The 12,472-nt window shown below is 44.8% G+C and overlaps 1 long non-coding RNA gene across 1 annotated transcript; it reads left to right on the plus strand.

Moving 5' to 3' along the window:
* Nucleotides 1-9,894: 9,894 nt before the first annotated feature.
* LOC310847274 lies at nt 9,895-11,954 on the plus strand. The gene is made up of 3 exons (XR_014565751.1): nt 9,895-10,205; nt 11,604-11,721; nt 11,916-11,954. It is a non-coding gene; the product is annotated as an uncharacterized lncRNA (long non-coding RNA).
* Nucleotides 11,955-12,472: the final 518 nt, after the last annotated feature.

Genomic DNA, 12,472 nt, shown 5'->3' on the forward strand with positions numbered 1-12,472 from the left:
CAGTTTCAAAAGTGCTGCCTTCCCTCATTATCCTGTGTATTAGCGTGAGAGTAATGCCTGCCAAAATGTCCTCTTCCTTCAAAGACATCAGGCTTCTTCCCTGAGTTGCATCTGCTGGTCACGTGAGACAATCTCTGCTGACTTCTTAATTGGTTTACTTTGGGCCAGAGAAGACTTCTGCTGAGAAGATGCTTGCTGAGCAAAAGCCAAAATAGACTCATCCTGTCAAAGTTTCCTTTCCAACGGTGGGTTAATCAGCAATACGCCAGCAGCACGAATTGTGGTTGTTGATTTCAAAACCCATAGCTTCACCCAGCAGAAGGCAGCTGTGCTGCTGGGATGGAGACAAAGGTGCAAGAAACCTGTGTTTACGACATTAATTAGGTGGGTACAGAGACAATGGCTGTGAGGAGGTATATGCATGATAAAAGAATACCATTTGACCTTCATGTGTATTTGCCTTGGAAGGTAAAAATCAGCTCTTTATTGATGATAATAGCAATGTTCCTGCTGTCAGACTGGAAGAATCAGGGAAGAATGGCAAGTTCTCAACGCCACCAACGCACATGCTAGGCTTGTCAAGCCAAGTAATATTCTTTCTGGGCTCGGTGAATGAAAGCAGAGTATTTAGGACCTTGGACAACAACAATAGGGAGGAAAGGGGAGGAATGCAAATTGGTAGTCTTGACAGCTTTCCAAGGACTCCTGCTTCCTAGACTAATGGAACACGTAGAAAACCAATGGCTCTACAGTTTTCGAAAAATGTTTCTATTAAAAAATTCCTTGGGTTGCAGTTTGGCAGCGGTGGCTTTTTGTCACTTACTGGACAGTCCACGCTGGCCAAAATGACCACTTTAAGGCAAATATTTAAAGTCATTTTTGAATCTGTTCCATCTGAACCCTACTGGATTGCGGTCCTCCGCCCCCAGGGGTGGGGAAGGTTGGAATAGGAAGATGGAGTGGTTTCATGTTTTGAAGCTGCTGGAGGGTTCTGCCAAGGCTTTGGCAACTGTCTGCTTTGAAGGAGCTGGAATGTGTTTTAGAGCGGGATGGCTTCATTTCAATACCACCCATCATAACAGAATTCTACGGTCCACCAGAATGTTGCAATCAAGTGTGCGCCTTCAGAATCCCTTAAGTGTTAAAACAATTAGCATCTGGTGAAATGAACCGTAGTTCATGGAAGTGTACGTCATAATAAATTAGTTAGCCTAAGGCAGGGGTGTTGGCATTTACACAACTAACTCCTCAGATACTGTACCTGCCAATGCATGGCCAAGAACTGCAGAACCAATTCATTGTTTTGGAGAATGAAAAGCAGTAACTCCAGAAAATCTACCTCTGGCCTAAAGTCACAACGCAATCATACATTTAAAGCACTCCTTTACCACTTTAACAGCCATTGCTTCTCCCAAAGAATCATGGGAACTGTAGTTTCTTCAGGGTGCTGAGAGTTGTTAGCAGGCCCCTCACAGTGCTACAGTTCCCAGCACCCTGAGCAAATTACAGTTCCTAGGACTCTTTGGAGGAAGCCATGCCTGTTACAATGGTATAAAAAGGTAAAGGGACCCCTGACCATCAGGTCCAGTTGTGGCCGACTCTGGGGTTGCGGCACTCATCTCGCTTTATTGGCCGAGGGAGCGGGCATACAGCTTCCGGGTCATGTGGCCAGCATGACTAAGCCGCTTCTGGCGAACCAGAGCAGCACACAGAAATGCTGTTTACCTTCCCATCAGAGCGGTACCTATTTATCTTTTTTGCACTTTGACGTGCTTTTGAACTGCTAGGTTGGCAGGAGCAGGCACCGAGCAACGGGAGCTCACCCCATCGCAGGGATTTTAACCGCCGACCTTCTGATTGGCAAGTCCTAGGCGCTGTGGTTTAACCCACAGCGCCACCCATGTCCCGTTACAATGGTATAATAATAATAATAATAATAATAATAATAATAATACTAATAATTTATTATTTGTACCCCGCCCATCTGGTTGGGTTTCCCCAGCCACTCTGGGCGGCTTCCAACAAAGATGAAAGATACACTAAAATGTCACATATTAAAAACTTCCCTGAACAGGGCTGCCTTCAGATGTCTTCTGAATGTCAGGTAGATGTTTATCGCTTTGACATCTGATGGGAGGGCGTTCCACAGGGCGGGGGCCACTACCGAGAAGGCCCTCTGCCTGGTTCCCTGTAACTTGGCCTCTCGCAGTGAGGGAACCGCCAGAAGGCCCTCGGAGCTGGACCTCAGTGTCCGGGCAGAACGATGGGGGAGGAGACGCTCCTTCAGATATACTGGACTGAGGCCATTTAGGGCTTTAAAGGTCAGCACCAACACTTTGAATTGTGCTCGGAAACGTACTGGGAGCCAATGTAGGTCTTTCAAGACCGGTGTTATATGGTCTCGGCGGCCACTCCCAGTCACTAGTCTAGCTGCCGCATTCTGGATTAGTTGTAGTTTCCGGGTCACCTTCAAAGGTAGCCCCACGTAGAACGCATTGCAGTAGTCCAAGCAGGAGATAACCAGAGCATGTACCACTCTGGCGAGACAGCCTACGTACCAGATGGAGCTGGTACACAGCTGCCCTGGATACAGAATTGACCCGCGCCTCCATGGACAGCTGTGAGTCCAAAATGACTCCCAGGCTGCGCACCTGGTCCTTCAGGGGCACAGTTACCCCATTCAGGACCAGGGAATCCTCCACACCTGCCCGCCTCCTGTCCCCCAAAAACAGTACTTCTGTCTTGTCAGGATTCAACCTCAATCTGTTAGCCGCCATCCATCCTCCAACCGCTTCCAGACACTCACACAGGACCTTCACCGCCTTCACTGGTTCTGATTTAAAAGAGAGGTAGAGCTGGGTATCATCTGCATACTGATGAACACCCAGCCCAAACCTCCTGATGATCTCTCCCAGTGCCTGCATGTAAATGTTGAAAAGCATGGGGGAGAGGACAGAACCCTGAGGCACCCCACAAGTGAGAGTCCAGGGGTCTGAACACTCATCCCCCCCCCACTTTCTGAACACGGCCTAGGAGGAAGGAGCGGAACCACTGTTATGACAGTGCCCCCAGCTCCCAGCCCCTCAAGACTGTCCAGAAGGATGTTATGGTTGATGGTATCAAACGCCGCTGAGAGATCCAGCAGAACTAGGAAACAGCTCTCACCTTTGTCCCTAGCCCGCCGGAGATCATCAACCAGTGCGACCAAGGCAGTTTCAGTCCCATGATGAGGCCTGAATCCCGACTGGAAGGGATCCAAATGGTCCGCTTCTTCCAGGCGTGCCTGGAGTTGTTCAGCAACCACTCACTCAATCACCTTGCCCAAGAATGGAAGGTTTGAGACTGGGCGATAATTGGCCATCGTGGCCGCATCTAAAGATTTTTTTTAAGAAGCGGTTTAATAACCGCCTCTTTCAGCGGGTCTGGGAAGGCTCCCTCACGGAGGGAAGCATTCACCACCCCACAAAGCCCATCGCCCAGTCCTTCCCGGCTAGCCTTTATAAGCCAGGATGGGCAAGGATCCAGGAGACAGGTGGTTGGCTTCACTCGTCCAAGCAGCCTGTCCACATCCTTGGAGGTAACAGATTGGAATTGATCCCACAAAACGTGACTAGACAGGACCCTAGCACTCTCCCGCCCCGGCCCCGCTCCCACGGTGGAGTCTACTTCTTCCCGAATCTGAGCGATTTTATCCGCAAAAAACTTTGCAAAATCATTGCAGGAGAACATGTGGCCCGTACTGGGCCCCGATGTTGCAGGTGTTTCCGCTAAATTGTGAACCATGCGCATAGCCAGGATTTTTTGTTTTTTTTTTTGGGGGGGGCAGAACCTCAGTTAAGTATTTTTATTATTTTTTATTGAGTTGGGGGGCAGTTTCCCCCTTGCCCCCCTGGCTACACCCTTGAATATATGGTGGGGATGCGATACTACGAGATCCTGCTGTTTTATAGCAGCTCAGCCAGTACAGCATGAGACTCTCAATCTCAGGGTTGTGGGTTGGGCAAAAGTTTCCTGCATTGCAGGGGGTTGGACTAGATGACCCTCGTGGTCCCTTCACATCCTGTTGCCACAATGGCCAACCAGATGATCATGGGAGGGGTTCTATGGAATTCAAATTTTAATACAGTAAAATACAGTGCAAAAGAAGTAATTAAAAAAAAATACAATTACGTAGATCTAGCACAGTGCATTAAGATTGCTACCACAGGCAGAAAAATAAATGTACAATGCCAGGAGCCTCAGAAATCATTAAGAGTTAGGGGGGTAGGGTGGGGTGGGGCTGGGAACCACTAGACTAAAATACAGTCCATGTTGCTTTCTATAATCTTAGTCAGTGCCAGTGCTTTTTTACCTTGCCCAGTAAAACTGGCTGCTTACCAAGTTAACTTTGAAGATTTTTGCCCTCTAACTATTCCAAAGATGTTTTGTGGGTTGTTTCTTGTGCATGGAACCAAGATGATGCATTCTTCTAAATGAGCAGAGATAGGAGATTTGACTACATTAAGTAATTGCTTATCCGTATGTCACTTACCGGTAAATTGCACAATGATGTTACAGTGTGTTCTACCTTTGCACAATATGCATTCAGAAACCTGTATTGTTGAAATTTAAAGTTCCTCCTGAAAGCATATGGGAAATAGGGTACTTAGCTGAATGTCCGTCCCCCCCCGCCTTCTGCCAGGATATGTGTCTTTAACAGTGATGTGGCAGGTTTCAAACTCAAAGTACAGTTATGCCCTGCCAGTTGAGTTTTTGGCACATGCACCACTTTTAAAGAGGCTTTTCTGGGGGTGATGGGGGAGCAAACTGTCAGCATCGCCCTTAAACCAGTGCCACTAACTGGACTCATCCACTTCAACCCCGACTGGGCTAGGCGAGCTGGGTAGCATTTCCAGAGACCACCTTCTTCACAGGAACAGGTCAAAGTGCTGTGGACTCACAGCTTAGAGTTGTGAGCACCGGATTCACTTCCACAAGAAGACAGTCGTTGCACAGCAGAGTATAGCAGAGTATAGCAGAGCATAAACGACTCGGAGAACAGCTCTGTAGAATAACTACTTTTATTCTATCTACAACTATCGTACAAACTATATACAGAGCTAAATGAGGTCTGCAGCTGCTCTTAGCAGCAACCTTATCTATACACACTATCTCTAACACTCAGTCTATCTCTCTCCGACACACTGACTGACTGATGTTAGGCTGGAGCGGAATAAGTAGAGAGCAGAACACCACCCCTCCTCTCTGGAAAATCACCAGACTCATCAGCAGATTCTTGGATATGGGAGGAGTGAAATCTCCTCACAAACATCTGGCAACCTTTGCCAAAGCTTCTCTTCTACTTGCCAAAACATCTCATAGTCTTCTCAGAGTCTTTTAACATCCCAGCGCAAATTTCCATATATAGTAAATAGCAAGCTCAAACTCTCCAGGTGCGGGTAAGGCTGTTGGCAAAATGGCGCTGTGGGTTAAAACACAGAGCCTAGGACTTGCCGATCAGAAGGTCGGCGGTTCGAATCCCCACAACGGGGTGAGTTTCCGTTGCTCGGTCCTGCTCCTGCCAACCTAGCAGTTCGAAAGCACATCAAAGTGCAAGCAGATAAATAGGTACCACTCCGGCGGGAAGGTAAACAGCATTTCCGTGCACTGCTCTGGTTCGCCAGAAGTGGCTTAGTCATGCTGGCCACATGACCCGGAAGCTGTATACCGGCTCCCTCAGCCAATAAAGCGAGATGAGCGCCGCAACCCCAGAGTTGGCCTAATGGTCAGGGGTCCCTTTAGCTTTAAGTGTAAGAGAGAACAGCAGGTCTGTGAGAACCCCAAGATCTGCAGAAGCACAAAAACATATTTAGGGGGAAACCTGCCCCCAATCAAAAGAGCTCAGTGAGAAATATTTCTATTAAGCATACTGCCAGAAGAAATAGGGAAATCGAAATGAACATTGTTCATGTATGGGATAATAGCGGGCAGAATTTTAGTAGCAAGAAATTAAAAAAATACAACAATACCTAACATGGCAGATTGGCAAATCCTAATGGCAGAATACCTGCAGCTAGCAAAGGCGACAGAAAGGATCAGAGACCAAACAAAACAAATAGTCTATATGGAATGGAGAATTTTTAAAGAATACTTTAAAAACCACAATATAAAAGGAAAGCTCCTGGCAGAACTAGACTGACCCTTGTATAGTGTAAAAAGTAATGGACCAGTTCTCAGGGATGTAAAGAGAGACTATGTAAGAAATATGTAACTCTGCGGTATAAGGTAACCAATAGATAAAGTACAGTGAGACTAATTGGAAGTCATTTTTAATTTTTCTCTTTACAAGATCTATAATTATTTGCAGTGTTGGGTGTATAAATTATGTTTGTTATACTATTATTGTGTTTGTTTGTTTATTTTTCTACAAATGTATTTATTTTAAAACAATAAAAACATAATTTTTTAAAATTAAAAGCGCTCAGTGAGGACTCAATACAGTGGTACTGAGGCATCTGATCAAGGCCTGTATTGTAAAATGAGCTTAAAGATATATTTGCAAATGTTTCATGCCAGGCAAGAAACCAGCTGGCTAAGTACTCTGGCAGTTGTTTATCTTCCTGCTCTCCTGGACAAGGCCCCCCCTGATTTATAGCAGTAGCAGGAGTCAAGTTTCTCAAAGTTGTAAAAGGGAAATACAGGCTGGGAGCAAATGTTACACTGACCCTACATATTACAGAATACAATCAAGCTGCAAAAACACTAATTAAGAGTTGGTAAATAGTAAGATTTACTGTTTAACAGAAAATAATACCATGTGCCTCCCATCAGACCCTAGCCATATTTTCCTAAGGTTTAAGGCAATACATTTTGGGGAGAGCTAATGGGAAAAGCAGCTGGCTGGGAAAGGGGGGTGTAATTTGAAGAGGCTTTTTTTTAAAGCTGTTTTTTTTACTGAGTTCCTTTTTACATTGCAAAGGCCTTTTCTTCTAAAAAGCTATCTATGTTATGTATGAAATTTGTTGGCTTAATGTAATTAGGCAAAGGATTTAGAAAGTAAGAAATGTTAGATTCTTATGTTAGATTCTTATTTCATTGATGGTGTGTGAGAATGTGAACCCAAGATCTCTGTTTAGATAGAATTTAATACCACAAGCCATTTGTTTTGGAATGCAGGGGCAACAGGGGCAAAAGGTGATCTGGTAATTAAGGTGCCTTGTCGAGGCAAATGTAAGATATATGGCCACTTGTCTGCCATTTATGGATAGAAGGAAATATAGCTCTTTGTCTCCCATAAAAGGTAATAGGAAATGGGTGTATCTTTTATGATTGGTTCTAGCAAACAGCCAGTAGGAATTTCAACCAGGCTGATTGGACAGAGGCAGCCAAAGGAGGAGCAAGGGGGCTGGGTTGAGGAAATATAAGTGCTGGCCATCAGGGCTGGAGGGGGCAGAGCTTTGGTAACCATATACCACTGTGTCTATCATTTATTTGTCTGACAAATAAATTATTATTTTAATTTCTCTATTGCTGCGTTGAGTATTTCATTCCAGCTAAGCGTTAACCACAAGCAGGGTGCTACAGTACCTTGGTTCCCGAACGGCTTAGTTATTGAACAAATCGGCTACCGAATGCCGCAAACCTGGAGGTAAGTCTTCCAGTTTGCAAACATTTTTCGGAAGCCAAATGTCTGACACAGCTTTCACTTGACTGCAGGAAGCTGCTGCAGCCAATTGGAAGCCGTGCCTTGGTTTTTGAACATTTTCAGGAGTTGAACGGATTCCCATAACGGATAAAGTTCGAGAACCAAGGTACCACTGTATGTTTGTTGTGGGGTAAAAACAAAAAAACAAAACATTTCTTCAGAAATAAGTGGCAACACTTATTTTCTTTTCTTCATATACTTTAAAATGTCAAGCCATTTCCCTGTTGTAAAAGTGACAGTACTGTGCTTAGTATTTGATGCCATATTCCAGGTTGTCAATGGCAAAAGTAGGACAGCTGACAGTGTCGGTTGAATCCAGCCGGACCCACCTGCTGTTTTAAAAGTTCATTTCTGTTATTTATGTGACACTTTTTATGATTGAATGCCATAGCTTTTGATAAGGACCTGGAAACCCTCCTGGATATTGTGCTGCATTCTTTCATGGCCTTGCCCACTCCTTTTATTTTTTTTAAAAACCTGGCCCTGACATGAGAAATTTTGGTTCTGAGTACAAAAGGTATAGGGGAGATCAGGATAGAGGTCCCAAGGAATCTGTGAAATATCCTTAATAAAGTGTGTGTGGAATGAGCAATGCCATCCAACCCAAATTGCTCAAGGAAATATTATTATTATTAATTATTATTATTATTATTATTATTATTAATAATAATACCCCACCCATCTGGGTGGCTCCTAACAGAATATTAAAAATGCAATAAAGCATCAAATATTAAAAACTGGCATCTCCAGGTAGGGCTAGGAAGTCTCCTCTCTTTCAATCCATGTAGATAATATAGGGATAGATGTACCACTGGATCTGACTCAGTATACTCAGCATAAGGTAGATTCCTTTGTTCCTATGCTTATCACATACTTGTGGGGGCAGAAAGTATTTGGTAACAACAACAACAACAACAACAACAACAACAACAACTTATTATTAATATTAATACCCTGCCCATCTGGCTGGGTTTCACCAGCCATTCTGGGAGGCTCCCAACAGAATATTAAAAACATGACAAAACACCAAACATTAAAAACTTCCCTAAGGAGGGCTGCTTTCAGATGTCTTCTAAAAGTCAGATATTTCCTTGACATCAGATGGGAGGGCATTCCACAGGGTGGGCGTCACCACTGAAAAGGCCCTCTGCTTGGTTCCCTGTAACCTCACTTCTTTTAGTGAGGGAACTACCAGAAAGCCCTCGGAGCTGGACTTCAGTGTCCGGGCAGAATAATGGAAGTGGAGACACTCCTTCAGGTATACTGAGCTGAGGCTGTTGAGGGCTTTAAATGTCATCACCAACACTTGGAATTGTGCTCAGAAACGTACTGGGAGCCAATGAAGGTCTTTCACGATCGGTGTTTTATGGTCTCAGCGGCCACTCCCAATCACTCCCAGAATCTGTTGTATGCTACAACCAGATCAGTCCTATCACTGGGCAGAATGGGACAACTGTATCAGGTGGTAGATGCTGAGGGCAATGGTGGCTGCCTTCTGGTAGTTCCTCCTGAGACCCCCGGGCATTTCCCTGTGTTGGAAGACAGAGCTGTATATGCCACACAGTCTCCTAAATTAGCCAGTTTCCCTCAGATGCAGTGGAGGATACGATTCCATTTCTAGTATTGGTAGTCAGGGTGGCTATGAAGCCCCAAGTTGGATCACTAGAGGCAGCTTCAGCATGGATATTGAAATCAGCCAGAACTATTCTGGGTTGCTCCAACAGAAAATCTGAGGTGGCCTCTGCCAGCTTGGTGAGAGAAGCTGCTGGGCAGCTGGGTGGATAGTACATCACCAGTAGTCCTAGGTTACTGTCTCCTTGGCCCAACTTGAGAAGACAGAGGGGTTTCCTGCTGATGGAAACAGAAGTTCTGTGGACCACTGCAACTCCTCCTCTGGCACTGCAGCCTGTGTTGAGTCTGCACTGAGTATCCAGGTGGACACAGCTGGGTTAGATCAACTCCTAGCTCACCCACCCAGGTCTCGGTAATAAAATGCCAGATTGGCACCCTTTTCATGATCAAGTCATGGAGAAGTGCGACCTTATTATGTGCTCATCTAGATAATGAACGATAATGCCTGCGTAGTCCAAACAGGACCTCTGAGAAACAAGAAGGAGGGTGAACACAGGTTTGTCAAAGTACAAACTATGTACTGAAGTTCTCACCCTGGGCCAGTAGGGGGATACTGTAGATAGTTTTCACTCAGGTCCACATATGCAAATAAGGAATTGAAAGTGACGTTCGGTGATTGGATAGTTACAGAAAGTTGTTACTGTTACTTTGTAGTTGAGCTCTATATAAGCACATTGGCTGAACCCTTCAGCCCAGTTCTGTTCTCGGCCTGTGAATAAACAAGAGCTGTTTGAAGAATCGCTGTGTAGTCTGATATGTTCACCCACAACTTAACACAAACAGTCCTCTTCAAGGTCCAGAGTTGTATGTGTACGTTCCAGTGAAAACACCTCAGTGCAGAAGGGTTCTCTGAAGCTGTAAAATCTCAGAACTAGCAAATTAGCTGAAGGTCAGTAGACAATTAAAGGAATTTAATCATAAAGCAATCCATGTGCAGCCGCGTGCTGTCTGTTAATTATCTTGCAGTGCTAGAAATTAGAGAATTAAATAAATCAAGGTTGCAACTGGTTGTTTGGTTTGTTTTTTACCAGAGCTCGTACAAAGGAGCTTATTAGTAAAAGCATACAGAGGATAAATGTGCATTAATGGAATGGTAGGAAGATAAAATTTAGTGTTCCTAGCTGCTGCTTTATATTTCTTTTGCTCTCCTTTTTTCCTCTGTGTTTTGTGTTTCTGTGTGTATGTGTTAGCACTAACCATTACTAATTAGCTTCATCCTATAAACACCCTCATCAGTCTGCATTCAGAAGTAGATAGTTAATGGCAATTTTCGCTCTTCAGAGCCCTCTCAGTGTATGAGGAACAAACACTTGACAACCAACTAATTGGTATACTGAGAGGTTTTGTGCAGGATGTCTTGTGGAATACAGGGTGGGAAGTGGATTATTTATATGCAGGTGGGGTGGGGGAGAAATTCAACAAAGTTTGCATTTAAAGGCAAACCAACCAAATTCACACTTCCTGAAAGAATACATGAACCAAAACAGCCATCCTTTGAAATTATTATTATTATCATTATTATCATCCTTTGAAATTCACACTTTCCCAAATTTTGCTGTCCATATGTATAATAATTCAGCTATCCGCAAAAACAGAATGCAAAATTACATTACATAATGGAAGATTGCTTTGTCCAAATAATGTGTCTATTAGGTTAAATTGCATTCAAAATAATGTGTTTATTAGGAGATAGTCATATCAAAATGCTGATGTATTTTCATGAGGATTTTTTTTTAAGTGAGCAAATGGCTGCAGAAACGATTTGCATTTATTTATTTTATTTATAGAAGCTTTTCTAGACCACTGCATCATAAAAAGCATATCGCAGCGGCTTACAAAAAATGTAAATAACATAAAAGCAAACGATAACATCATAAAAAGTTAAAAACAAGTTAAAAGCAAAAAAGAAATTTAAAATGTTTTAGCCTTGATTCCTGCATTGCAGGGGGCTGGACTAGATGACTCTTGGGGTCCCTTCCAACTATACAATTCTATTAAACACCGATAGAGCACTGTGTACTCTTAAAGACCTGCACAGGGCTGGCAGAATTGGAAAGTTTTCAGCAGGCATTTAAAAGTTGGCATGGGATGCATCCGCTGAATCTCTATTGGCAGGGTGTTCCACAGGACAGGGCTGATGACATTAAAGGTGCAATGTGGGGAACTGAATTGAAGATTGGAAAAATGAAAAAAAATGAGCAAACTGAAAGTGACAGATCCACCCACAGGTTTCTATCCTTCCCTCTGTCTTCATGACATTAGCTGACAGGCTTTCGTGTATTTTCAGTCTGCGATGTAATGGCCTTTTGCTCCCCAGCTAGAGAAGAATACTGATGACTCACACAGTGGAAGATCAAACGTGGATTTGTCATTCTAGCCCGGCAAGCACAAGAAGAATTCTGTTTGTGAGTGCAGTACTGCTTGAACCGCTTTCATTATGGGCATTTGTTGTGAGGGGTTGCCGTGTGGGTCCTTTCACTGCTCCCTGTTAATGGGACACAGCACCATGGACAAAACAGCTCCTCCTCGTATGTTTTCCCTGCTCATCTTCCTGTTTCTCTCTCAGGTACAACATTTGATCTTTCCTCTTCCTTCTCAGGGACCTGGGCATCAGGCACTGTGGCTAAAGCATCTGAGTGTGCTGGTCCCGGGGGGGGGGGGGGGGGAAGGTACTGTTACCATAGCCAAAGTTCAGTCCTGAGGCACTAGCCTGGTAGAAGTTCGCAAGATGAGAGGCGAGGTCCGAAACAGGGAGCCGGGCGGGGTCAGGAACACTCGAAGATCAGAAGCAGGAAGCCGGGCAGGAAACAGGAACACTGGAAGGTCCGAAACAGGGAGCCGGGCGGGAACAGGAACGCTGGAAGGTCAGAAGCAGGAAGCCGGGCGAGGAACAGGAACACTGGAAGTTCAGGTCTAGGTCCGGGTAAGAGCAGGTACTCCACAACGACGTTGCTCCCGCAACCTGGGACCAGGCTGACTGACCTAAGGCCAGGGGTGGTCCCGGCCCCCAGGAGCCCCGCCTCTCCTGGCCTTAAGGCGAGCACTCCTCCTGGGAGAAACCAGTTCCCTTCGCCTCTCTGCCCTGAGCCTCTGCAGTTCAGGAGAGGCCGAAGGGTTACTGGGCCCCAGGGGAGGCTCACCTGTAGACACTGAGTC

Source organism: Podarcis gaigeae (assembly GCF_964106915.1).
Source record: "Podarcis gaigeae genome assembly, chromosome: 6".
Classification (NCBI taxonomy): Eukaryota; Metazoa; Chordata; class Lepidosauria; order Squamata; family Lacertidae; genus Podarcis; species Podarcis gaigeae.